The sequence below is a fragment of the Chelonia mydas genome, chromosome 13 (genome assembly GCF_015237465.2).
Source record: "Chelonia mydas isolate rCheMyd1 chromosome 13, rCheMyd1.pri.v2, whole genome shotgun sequence".
In the NCBI taxonomy this organism is placed as follows: domain Eukaryota; kingdom Metazoa; phylum Chordata; order Testudines; family Cheloniidae; genus Chelonia; species Chelonia mydas.
In genome coordinates, this window is record NC_051253.2 from 5066840 (window position 1) to 5080265 (window position 13426).

Sequence of the window (13426 nt, forward strand, 5' to 3'; positions counted from 1 at the left end):
TTCACCTCTAGTTCTAAATTAGACTGTTAACTCCTTGGAGAAGGGATCGCTACCACCATGGGACCCCATTCCTGACTTGAGCCTCTGGACACTGCTGCAACAACAGTGATTTTCACAAAGATGCAGTGTTTTCTTGGTCATTTGTTGGGTATTCATTCTACTTTTTCCCACTGATAGAGATATAGTCCATTTTATTCTTGATAAGCTTGCGGTGTATTAGAGTCTTCTAGGTTTCCGTAGCAGCTCTCACTTACAGGATTTGGCTCTGTACAGCATTTCGGGTCATCTGATAGATTAATTTGGTCCCATGTTCCTATGGTGTATCTCACTTCATTAACATCCATAAAGTTATATTAGGAATGAACTTGGCTCATGGTCTTTTATGATAGTCACTGTTTGTGTCCCCTTTGAACTAATCCCAACCCTTGTATTTTTCCTGTACATGTTAGAATTGCAGACAAATAAGGTGCATAGCAGGGGAATGACATTTCTTATATCAGCTCATTGCTATTTTATAACAGGACAAGTGATACAGTGACACTTCAGAAAACAAGTCATGAAGAACATTGCTTCACAAGGCCCTCATTTTTACTCTAAAGAAAAATACATTCATGAACTCCATTTTTATTCCCCAGGACCTGTCTTTCCTTTCCAGCTGGGTTTCTTCTCCCAAATTCTAGTGTATATATAGTAAACCACAAATGCAGAACAACTAGTTTTACCTGAGCAGATGTAAAATTGCACTCATTAGAGGAGCACATTTGTGTGAGAAATGCAGTACTACAGAGCTTTATAAGTGCTTATTAGTGAAGCGATTGCTTTGACCTTCCGAGACTGATGTGCTATAATATGCTCATTAATAGTTTTTAGCAAGAAAGCGTCTGTATAGGAGAACATCTTGCCTTTATTCAAATAATTTCAAGAGCATTCTTACCATTTTCACATACCCCACTGAATAGATTTAATGAAAAGTTCCCCTAATTCTAGGTTAATGAATTGGCCACTTGTGTCACATTAACACCAGTCAAAATTTTTCTTTTATGATACCCTGATGATAAAGGTAGAGCTCAAACTATCATGCATTCCTGGGTTCATGTCTTGTTCATTCAGTTTCTGGGAAGGCGGGAGTACATAATGTCTGCCAGCAGCAACCCCTCTCATTTATTAAGAAGCATCATCTGAATTATTGTTCCCTGATGGATTTTTTTGGAGCAGCATTTAGTAAAAATGTCTCCGAAAAGGGGAGCCAACAGTACATAATGAGAAGGCTGCCTGTGGCATTCTAATTTTTAGGGCGCAGAATGTTGTGGATCTAAGGGTTTCACAGACTCTGACCTGCAAAGAAATGCAGTGCCTCAACACTAGCTTCCAAACTCTGAAATGTTCGAGTGAGCAGGTACAGTGTTCTGTACTGAAACACTTGCAGTACGGGCTCGTAGCATTTTGGGTCACATGCAATGTAAGCCAGTGAAGTGAGAGGCATGCTACAAACGTGACTTGTGGTCATGGGAAGAGACCTAGGGTGTGTCATCACATATATGTACTATTTTGATCACGTGCATAGAATAGTGCAATAAAAATCTGAACATAAATGATCAAATAAACCCTTAAAATCCAGCTTTTCCCTCTGTTTCCTGGTGCTGTGCTTGAGAAGGCTCATGCCTGTAGTTGTGCCTCTGCTCCTTCTTACGATATTAGAGAGGATTGGCTGCCCTTTATGAATGTCTCATACTAAAAGTGCTTAGGAGATTGCAGGTATGATTCAGAGTACTCTTATGGTTTTGCACAAGAGCAAAGAGTTACAAATGGATCTCACAACCTGGGTGACCGGGCAACAAAATGGCAGATGAAATGTAATGTTGATAAATACAAAGTAATGCACATCGGGGAAAATAATCCCAACGGCACACAAAATGACGGGGTCTAAATTAGCTGTTACCACTCATGAAAGAGATCTTGGCGTCATCATGGATAGTTCTCTCAAAACACGTCCTTAATGTACAGAAGCAGTCAAAAAAGTGAACAGAAAGTTAAGAACCATTAGGAAAGGGATCGATAAGACAGAAAATATCATAATGCCATTATATAAATTCATGGTACGCTGACACCTTGAAATTCTGTGTGCAGTTCTGGGTGCCCCATCTCAGAAAAGATATGTTTAGAATTGGGAAAAGTACAGAGAGGGCAGGAAAAATGATTAAGGCTATAGAACAGTTTCCATAGGAGGAGAGATTAAAAAGATTTGGACTGTTCATCTTAGAAAAGAGATGACTAAGAGGGAATAGTGTAGAGGGTTATAAAATCATGACTGGTGTGGAGAAAGTGAATGGGGAAGTGTTTTTTGCCCCTTCACATAACACAAGAACTAGGAGTCATCCAATGAAATTAATAGGCATCAGGTTTAAAACAAGCATAAGAAAGTATTTCTTCCCATAGCACACAGTCAACCTGTGGAACTTGTTGCTAGGGGATGTTGTGAAGGCCAAAGGTATAACTGGGTTCAAAAAAAAATTATATAAATTCATGGAGAACAGGTCCATCAAGGACTATTAGCCATGCTGGTCAGGGATGCAACCCCCATGCTCTGGTTGTCCCTAAACTTCCAGCTGCAAGAAACTAGAAGTGGACAACACGGGTAGATCCCGTGATAATTGCCCTGTTCTGTTCAGTCTGTTGGAATGCCTTTTGGAAGACAGTTCACTGGGCTAGATGGACAATAGGTTTGACCCAGCATGGCTATTCTTATGTTCTTATATGCCTGTTTTTGAACTCTCCCCTTTTTGTGCACTCCTATAAATAGCTAATATGTGTGTTTGCACCAGTTAAAAACAAACAAATCATGTCTATTGATTTAATGGCTGTCTTAGCCATTTTAATAAAGTGTATTTGGGATAGGGAGAATGAGGAATAAGAGAGATTTTGACATTTATTTGTCAGTGAGAGATGGCTGGCGGTAAAATATCCTACTTTTTGACATAAGTGCACTCATAAGTGCACTATTCATGTTGCACAATTAACTGAGAACAAAGTTTTGAAAAGCTGGTAGGGGCCATGTGCAAATTTCCATACTTTAATCAATGGAGAGTTACATTTGGATACAGCCTGTCAGAATTAATGGCAGGGCTAAGGATATCTTGAGTCTGATAGAATGCATGTCAGAGATGTGGGGTGTTGGACATCGTAGCTCCAGTGATAGATTTAGTTAGAGGCTATTGAAAAGCCACGGGGAGGTTTGTGGGGAAATATCCAGATTTCATTTAACTAAAATCTACCTGGAAGTTTTCTGCTGCTTCGTCCATACTGCTAGAGAGGGGGAAAGGACAAATGCAACAAAAGAAAAAAGAATCTATTAAGGTTGGACTTAACTATATTACAGTTTTATTATAGAACACAAAAATAGGGTCTGAAAATAATATTATCGATCACTGAGGGGCAGCAGAGAGCTGCACCATTTCTGGGGGAAAACTCAGAGGCATTCACTTTCAGGGAGGCAGAACTCCTCTCCCAGGTCCTTTGGGCACAGTGCTACTATACTCCTTTGTAGGGGTGCTCTTCAGCCTCTGTACCCTATTCCCCACTTTAGGAACCAGAGCAGGGGTGGAGGGCATGGCTCAACCTCCTCCCCAGTCTTCTCCCTGCTCTGGGGCAGTCTGCACCCCCTGGGTACAATCCCTGAGTTCTGCTGAGTGCAGGGCCTGGAGTTATGCCTATTCCTTCTTCTGTCCTCCCGCATAACTGTGAATCTATATAAAGGCCAGGTACAATTGGGTTGTAGAATCTCAGTGAATTGAAGTACTTGTCTACCTGAATGTTCCTAGCTCAGGGTCAAACACTGCTGTCAGCTACCCCTTGGGTAAATCTGGAGTTACTCCAGTGGTGTCTGACCCTCACTGGATCCATTTCTGCCCTCAGCTGTTAGCTTCTCTCCCTCCTACAACCTGGAACCAGAACTATCCAAGAGGCACTTTCTAATAGACATAGCAGGATTCTCAGGGTACCAGTTATGCCATATAGTAAGCAGGGAGGGCCAGATTTTCAAAGGGATCCTGCACAATTTTGAGCACAGGCGATTGCATGAGCAAAACCATGCATTTGCCTGCAAAACAAAGGTGCTCCCAAAGCTGGTGCTTGCATTTTTCAAGGCCATTGAGAATCAACCCAGAATGTGTACTGCTGCCTAAACACAGGAAGGAGATACAGCCGTTAGTAATGAAGCAGGAACAATGAAGCAAACAGTTTATTAGTGAAAGAAAGAGCACTGAGGTTTCCAGGTTAACATTTTGACCTAATCACAAAGGGGAAGTGTTGTGATCAGAGTTGCTACTTGACTCTGTTTGACAGATGAAAAGGGATGTTATTTGTTGTTTTATTTCATGAAGCTACCACTTAAACAGTACTTCTCCTTCCAGTGCTGTGATTTACTTTGATGCCCAACCAAATTAATGCCCCTGGAAATGACTCCCTTTCTGTGCTATAAAGTACCTGTCACTTGCAAAAGTGACTTGCACAGAGGAAGGTTTCCGAAAGAAAACTGTTCCAGTCAAAAGAGTCAGCAGTATGGCGAGGTGTTTAATTTCTGCATGCTTTCCCAAGGAGCTAGATTAATGCTCCTTATTCTTGATAGCCAATTTATGCAAAACATCCACATGGAAAACAGTTGTCTAAGACTGACAAACATTTATTACAGTCTATAATGAACATAACTCGATTCCCTATCTGACTGAAATTCAAGCCACACAGAATCTGCACAATGTTGGTAGGAACTTCCTCATCCCATCATAAATGGATTGACCATTCCAGCTTGCCCAGTTTCCACACCCACTCCCTCCCCCTGCTCCTGGGATATGAAGAATCATTTCCATTTCCACCCGTCCAGCTTGGAGGTCCCAGGTCACGGCCACCAACTCTTTAGACACACCCATTAGTGCCTCTGTTTATAGTAATTATAATAGCTTACATTTATATAGTGCCTTTCATCCAGAAGCACTAGGCCCCTCAGGAGCTATATAGAATATGGGTGAAATCCAGGCCCCCCTGAAATCAATGTGAGTTTTGCCATTGACAAAAGCGGGTGCAGTATTTCATCCTGTCTGTACTAACTATTCATACACAGGGATCACTTCATCCAGCTAGTGAGCGTCTCAGTGTCTGGGGATATACATACATAAGGGCTAATCCTAAAGGGTAGCGTGTACCTTCAACTCCCACTGAAGCAGGAGAAATCTCATCGTTCCTCTTAGGTGTTGCACAACCAAAGCCCTGTGACAGAGTTCTTCTTCTTCTTAGTGTATGCGCAACATATCTCAGGGGGCTCATGACAAGGATTCATCACCACATTTGGTCCGCTGGTTGGATCATTAGCTTCCCCGGCTTGGGCTGGGTACTGACTGGGAGTGCGATGTGAATGCTGATCTGTGCCTCCCATGGCAGAGTTAAAAATATATAACTAAGCGGGGCAAAATATTATTAAATAGGAAGTCAACCTTTTGCATAGTTCTCTATTGGAAAGTAAGCGTTACTTCCAATGGTAGTTTTGGAAATTGCAAATGCTATCTCCCAGGGTCTGGAACACCACAGCGGATGATTTAAAATGCAGATGTATGTGCCTCTCTGTACATTCTCTTCACTGTTACTTATTCAGAAGGTTAGCTGGGTGAAAAAGTGTTCTAAATAGGCTAGCCCTGACATCCACAACCAATGAGTCAGGTGTGCCGGTGTGTGACACACATTGGTCTGGGTTACAGAAACAGCTCTCCAAGATGGTGGTTGCTTTTCAGAGAAGCACAAATTATCTCTTTGTTCTCCAGAGGCTTCCTTTTGAGGTGATAGGTTAGCATTCAGGGTACCAGGAATTTATTCACTATGCCAGACACTCAAAGGAAAGAGCCATTTATAAATGAGTCTCGAGTGCCACCTGGTGGTCAGATACACCAAAATAAACCAGTGCTGGGCCAATGAGGAGCCTTCCCCACTCTTCCCATCCCTCTCCATCCTCATCACTGGTGAAAATTAAAGGAGAAACAGAGATGCTGTTTGTGAGGGGTACACTGAAAAGCAATGCAAGAGCGACACCTGCTGAGGCAGTTAGCCAACATCCACCCTCCCCGCCCTGTCTCCTCCTCAGTGCTGCTCTGAGATCTATCGAGCTTTCATTCTTATCTGGACCGCATCACTGTAGTAGCTGAGCACCTCACAGTCTTCAGTGTATTATCCCCATTTTACAGATGGGGAACTGAAGCACAGAGAGGCCAAGGGCCAGATCTTTATAGGTGTTTAGACATCTTTCTGCAGCGGTAAGTGTTGAAATACCTTTAAAAATCTGGCCTAAGTAAGTTGCCCAGGACCCACAAGGGAGTCTGTGGTGAAGCAAGGGATTGAACCCTGCTCAACCATTGAATCTTCTTTTCTCATTGATCATGGCACACTGGCAAGGAAAGCAAACACGTCAGTCATGTGGCTATTTCCTAGTGTCTAAGGCCTTGTCCTCACTGCGGGTTTGCCCTGGTTTCAGCCAACAGTGGCCCACTGGTATAGATGCACTGATGAAGACCTCTAGTGTAGACAGTGTGAGCTTCTGAAAGCCATCATTTGTATCAGTGCATCTCCCCTTGCCCGCCTACAGCTCTTTCCTCCTTCTCCCTATCACAGATGCAGAAATTTCTTGGCTGTTCTCCTTCCCTCACCCCTCCACTTGCCCCAGTGATGCCATCTTTTGATCTCCCTTGTGCCCACTCTTATTTCCTCCCTTACTCTTCTCTGTAACCTCTCACTCTCCTTTGGGTCCTTCCCCACACAGTACAAACGTGCCAGTCTCCCCCATCTTAAAAAAAAACCAACCTTGACTCCACTTGCCTCTCCAACTACTGCCCCATCTCCCTCCTCCCTTTCATCTCTAAATTCATTTTAGGTCTGTTTATAATCACTGGCTGGAGTTCCCTCTCCTCCAATTCCATCCTCGACTCTCTCTAATCTGGCTTCTGCCCCTTGCACTCCACTGAAACCACTCTCACCAAAGTCTCTAATGACCTCTTCGAAGCTAAAGCTTTGAACCCGTTCTCCATCCTCATCCTCCTTGACCTGTCAGCTACCTTCAACACAGTCGATCATTCTCTTCTTGAAATGTTGTTCTCCATTGGCTTCCATGATTTGGTCCTCTCCTGGTTCTCCTTCTACCTCTCTAATTGCTCTTTCAGTGGATCCTCATCATCCACCTCCAACTTTATATAGGGGTTTGTTCCACAGGGCTCCGTCCTTGGTCCCACTCTTGTCTCCCTCACTCCCTTGTCTCTGGGTAGTCTCACCTGCAAACACAAATTCAACTATTCTCTCTGTGCCGATGATCACCTGTCTCCTCCTGTACAAACTAAAATCTCAGCCTGTCTCTTTGACATCTCCTCATGGATGTCTAGTCATCAACTCAAACTCAATATGACTAAAACAAAGCTCTGAATCTTCTTCCCCGGCCTGTTTCTGTTACTTCGTTTCTCAATCATTGTGGAGAGTACCACCATCCTGCCTGTCAGTGAGGCTCTGAACTTGGGTGTCCTCTTTGGCTCTGACTTCTCTCTAGGTCCGCAGATATAGGCTATGTCTACACCTTGGTGATTCTCTCTGCATCACATCTCTAAGTTAGGGATTTTCCTGTCCATCCGCACAGTTAAAACTCTCGTCCAGGCTCTCATCATCTCACATCTCAATCACTGCAACATCCCTCTCTCTGGGCTTGAAAACTACAAACTTGCTCCACTCAAATCCATGCACAATGCTGCTTCCAAGATCATATTCCTAGCCTGTCACTTTGACCATGTCACCCCTCTTTTTGGATCCCTTCACTGGCTTTCCCTACTCTGTTGTATCAAACATTTGTTTTTTGTCTTCACTTTCAAGGCCCTTCCTCCTGGCATAACCACACTACCTATCATCTCTCACTCGCCACTGAGATGTTGACTCCTGCCTCTGATCTGCCCATGATGTCATAAGAACATAAAAATGGCCATACTGGGTCAGACCAAAGGTCCATCTAGCCCAGTATCCTGTCTTCTGACAGTGGCCAATGTCAGGTGCCCCAGAGGGAATGAACAGAACAGGTAATCATCAAGTGATCCATCCCCTGTCGCTCATTCCCAGCTTCTGGCAAACAGAGGCTAGGGACACCATCCCTGCCCAGCCTGGCTAATAGCCATTCATGGACCTATCTTCCATGATATTATCTAGTTCTTTTTTGAACCCTGTTACAGTCTTGGCCTTCACAACATCCTCTGGCAAAGAGTTCCACAGGTTGACAGTGCGTTGTGTGAAGAAATACTTCCTTTGGTTTGTTTTAAACCTGCTGCCTATTAATTTCATTTGGTGACCCCTAGTTCTTGTGTTATGAGAAGGAGTAAATAACACTTCCTTATTTACTTTCTCCACACCAGTCATGACTTTATAGACCTCTATCCTGTCCCCCCTTAGTCGTCTCTTTTCCAAGCGGAAAAGTCCCAGTTTTATTAATCTCTCCTCATCGGGAAACCGTTCTACACCCCTCCTCATTTTTGTTGCCTGTCAGCTTCCCTCACCCTCTTGTTAAATTTTCAAACAAACGCCATTGCGCCCCTCATGCTTGGGAGGAGCTCCCTGTAAACATCTACAAAGCTCCCTCATTATCCTCCTTCAAATCCCTCCTTAAAACTCTCATTTGCTGTCATGCTTCCAAAAAACTTGACATCAGGTGGCTGGTGTGCTGGGATCACTGCCTGTCATGGTGACCCATACTGTCTCATTGTTTCCTTGCACTCCCAACTGTAATCTCTTGTTTTACACGTAGATTATAAAATTTCTGGGGCAGGGACCATCTTTTTGCTCTCTTTGGTAATCTGGTAATACAAATAATACCCTGGTTTCAAGCAGGGGTAAACTGCTCCCGCACAGATAACAATTTATAGCCTATGCTAGAAGTTTGCATTGGTGCAGCTATCTCAGAGCCTGAATTCCTAAATCCAATTTACAAGTAGAAGTTGTAACAAAAGAAAAATAAGGTCACTAAATGGGATGTGAACAATGAGGGGCAGTGCTTCAATGAGATTCAGGGTAGCCAGTCTTCCCCTAGTGAACTGAATGAGCATTTTATAACTTTGTCAGGATAATTGTCATTGCTCAAGGCGCTTTGATGGGATGATTTTTGACTTAATTACCAATAGGTGTTAATAAAACAATCAAAGATCACAGATGGCTCAGGCTCTGTCTGTCTCACACAATGAGCAATCAGGAAATTGTCCCCCTCAGTTACAATTACAGGTGATAACAGGGGCAATCAATCCGAATGAAGTGTGCTGAAGTAACATTCAGATAAACCAATTTAAAATGGACAGCACAGAAAAGGGACAAACTCACTTGGATGTCCCAGTTAAGTAGCTTCTGCTTTATTTCCAAGCTCTAGGAAAATAGTCAACAGTGTCCCTGCTGCAATTTTTTCTGAACCAAGTAGATTTATTTATTTTCTGGTAATCATGAAGGGCTCTGATCTGGGGATGTGGGGAGAGAAGCTACAATAAATTTGATCAAAGTCAAAAGAAGTTTCTATCCTTTAATTTATTGTTAATGTTAAGTCATCATTTCCTTCATCCAGAATGATAAAAGCAGCATATTTCTCTCTTCTGACATGAATAAGGCAGGAGAAAGTCAACAAGAGCCTTATTTAGAGAAATGTAAAGGATCTTGTTTTGACCAAATACACTGATTTACCCACTCTTCTGAAGGTGAGTGGCATATTAAACATACCACTGTTTTAAAATGTGCTCAGCTACCTCGTGGCACCTCTGCTTAGTTTGTGCACATAAGGTTGTACACCTTAGAGAGGCACTCACAAGAGCTGGGATTCCACCTCAAGCTGAGGAAATGGAAGAAATGGTTTTAGAGTGGATGAAAAATAATCACATCCAAGCTTCCTGCGCCTGTTCCCTGCCTCCAGAGGGCTCCAGTTCAGAAAAGGACTTGTGTCATGGGTTTCCATGAGACTTAAACATGGGCTGAAAGTTGAGCATGTGCCTAAGGCTGCTTCCACGCAGCATCTGGGAGATGGACTTTCCAGCTTGGGTAGACGTAGGCGCGCTAGTTCTGATGCAGCTAGTGTGCTTAAAATAGCAGTGTGACCATAGGAGGGCAGGCTGTGGGTCGGGCTCGCTGCCCCAGCAGCACAATCCTGTCCTGGACCCAAGGTGCATATCTGGAGTGGCTAACCTGTCCTGCCACCTCTGCCACCCCAGCTGCACTGCTATTTTTTAGCGTGCTGGTGCAGTCAAAGCGACGTTTTTCTGAGCTGGAAATGACACCTGCAGCTCCAGTGTAGACGTACTCTAAATGCTTTCCTGAATCATCAAAAGACAAGGCTGTGATTCACTTAGTGACCAGTCAAGTACATGCCTGCTGGAGAAATTTCATTAGTAGGTGATATAAATAGGTGCATGAATAGTTCTGTAATGGCAAAGTAAACAAAAGCAGAAAACCATTGACCCCAGCAGAGTGTTTTTACATTGAGAGGTTGTCTGGCATAGACTGTTCTTCTCCCAAGCTCCTGATAACTGAGGAAAAGGCATTTTCTCAGTGAATGGCACCAATGCAGAATAGGGACTCTGGCAAGGAACTAGAGGTGAGTGTCCATGGCTCCATCCTGTTACATTCATATTTTTCCATAGAGTACAGTTTTGCAGGGCATTAGTAACTGGTAACAATATAAGTGGTGGTACAAGAAGTCCGCCTAGGAGAAAAACGCACAGTGAGTTAACATCAGCCATACCTCTGTCACCTCAGGGTGGGGTTATTGCAATGCACTTTACTTCAGGATACCCTGGAAGACCATCAGTGCAGAACATGGTGTTCAAGAACTTTCAATGGCCTCCATGGAGATGTCGTGACATCAGGCGCTTGCGGCAAAGCTGGGGATCTATGGAATCATGGTTCTGCCAACTCTATTGTATGGCCATGAAACAGGGGCACTGATGAAGGCTGAAGAGCAGTGGTTTGATGCGTTCTCATTGTCTTCATCAGCTGCTCTACGTTAAGTGACAGGACAGAATCTGCAATGGGAATATTCGTAGCCGAACCCAGCAACCGCCTTCATCAGAGAAAGGTGCAACACAATCCAATGGTTTGAAGGCGAAGCTAGACAAATTCAGACAGGAAACAAGGCATTCATTTTTAATTGTGAGAGTAATTAACCACTGGAACAGTTTACCAAGGGTCATGGTAGATCCTCCATCACTGACCATTTTAAAATCAAGATAGACTGTTTTCTAAAAGATCTGCTTCAGGAATTATTTTGGAGCAGTTCTTTGGCCTGTGTTATACAGGAGGTCAGACCAGATGATCACAACAGTCCCTTCTGGATCTTGCCCATTCGTTCATTCATGTGGAACACTCCTGTGTGGTTGGGATGCCCTCACAGCCTCCTTTTTGGGAAAGTTTTTGAAAATCTAGTCAAGTGGGAAAAAATCAGTTTAATTTAAAGGCTATGGAGCCATCTTGGTCTAGGTAATACGGCTGTCTGAGAGCCAAACTGTTACCTGTCTCTTCCAACGGTCAGTTATACCTCCTTAGAAATGGGACTGCAAGCGATGGGACAGCTCTGTGATCGCCCATTACGACATCCTCTCGGCCTTGGTTTTGTGTCTTCTTGCATATAAAGAACAACCGTGCCTTTCTGCCACAATGCTGTATTGCCTGCATGGTTCACAGCTCAGGCAGGAGGTGAAATGTTCTCAAATAAATGTTCTCAGAGCTGTTTAAATGATACATTTCCAGTGCACCCACCTCATGTGTCTATACAAATCCCATAGGCAAGCCGGACATGGAGGATAAAAAGCACACCTTGCAATATTTTCATTTTAAAGTTTCCTGTTTGGATTTGCTCAGATTGAGCCCCACGCAGTGGTAGCCATGGGGTAGGATTTCATCCAGTCTGCAGATAATAATGACACTCACAGAGCAGCTTTCATCCAACTGTCTCAATGCCCTTTGCAAAAGGTGGCATTATTTCGTGCAGAGCAATGGTTTTGGATGCTCTAGAATGTTGTCAAAGCAGAGGACAGCTGTTGCAGGAGTTCTGAAAATGTGGCCCCTCATGTGGTCATCCAAGCCGCCTGAGGAGCCTGACTCCATCTGAGCTCTCGGCTACTGGGATTTACAAAGGCAGCGGTCACAGTAGTGCACGATCCCCAGTAACTGCTGCATCAATCTGTTGTTAAAAGCAAAAGTGCCCCTCTATTGCTCTGGGCTCTGGCCACTGAGAAGGGAGGTAGGCAACAGAGAGAACCAACAAAGACCAAGGAAATATACATGACATCAGAAATGCCAAAGGTACTTGAACGGGCCATGGCAAATCCTCCCATCACCAGTTTTATGCCTGCTCTAGCTGGGTGCAAAGGACACATTGCGGAAAAAGGAGGTGGATTAGAGAAGGGTCAACTGCAGCATGATGTATCTTTGGAATGATACAAGTTAGTCTGGGGGGTCACCAGTCTCTGAGCCCCTGTGGGAAATATACACTATTATCTGGTGCCGTATCAAAGACAGCATGGAGGCGGAGACTCAGCCCTAGAGCATGAATCAAACAGCTTGGTACTTATACTGCTCTCACTGGCTCGGCCATTCGATTGTCCCCACAACCCTCCTCCTGCTAGGGATAAAGTAATTGTGCTTCTGAAAACACAGGCTTGGATACTCAAACACGCACTGAGCCACAGACCACTTGTATCCTCACCAGCTTTTGGAAACACTGACCATAACCTCTTTGCATTTCAGCTTAACAAAGAGGATAACAACAGATTGCTGGCTTCCCCCTTGCTGGTGAATCCACCAGGATGGTTACCAGTTTGGCTTACACTGGGTGCGTGAGATATTACATTGCTGTACCTCGCTGTAAATAGCAAGAAGAGCCGGCACTCTAGAATCTGGTATCTCTGACACTCTTTGTTTTCAGTGTGCTAAATGCCAGATTTTCTGCTGGAAACAATAAGCAATCCTAACCCTTTCATGTCACAGCCTTTCATTGCCATTCAGATTGTGGGGCCTCCTGGCAGTAGGGCTCTGTGTTCTGTTACTTCCAGAGTAGCCCCGGTTCCTACTTATTTCAGTGATTTTAAGCTACAGGCTAGCAAAGGAAGAGACAAGTGTTTGTCCCCACTCAGCCCCTCCTGGTAATTCATTCTACGCATCGGGATAATAATAATGGTCAATAATAATAACTGCCCTGGACAGTAAGCTTTGTTACATGTAACATTCTGCATTCAGAATCTTAGAGAAATTGATTATGGGTCACATGGCTGCTCCCCAGCAGTTGTTGTAAACATCTGGCTTGACATTGACAACCAGGAATTCCCCGCTGGCTTCTGTAACCATAGCTGTTGCAAACTCAGTGTGTGTGTGTGTGTGTGTGTGTGTGTGTGTGACA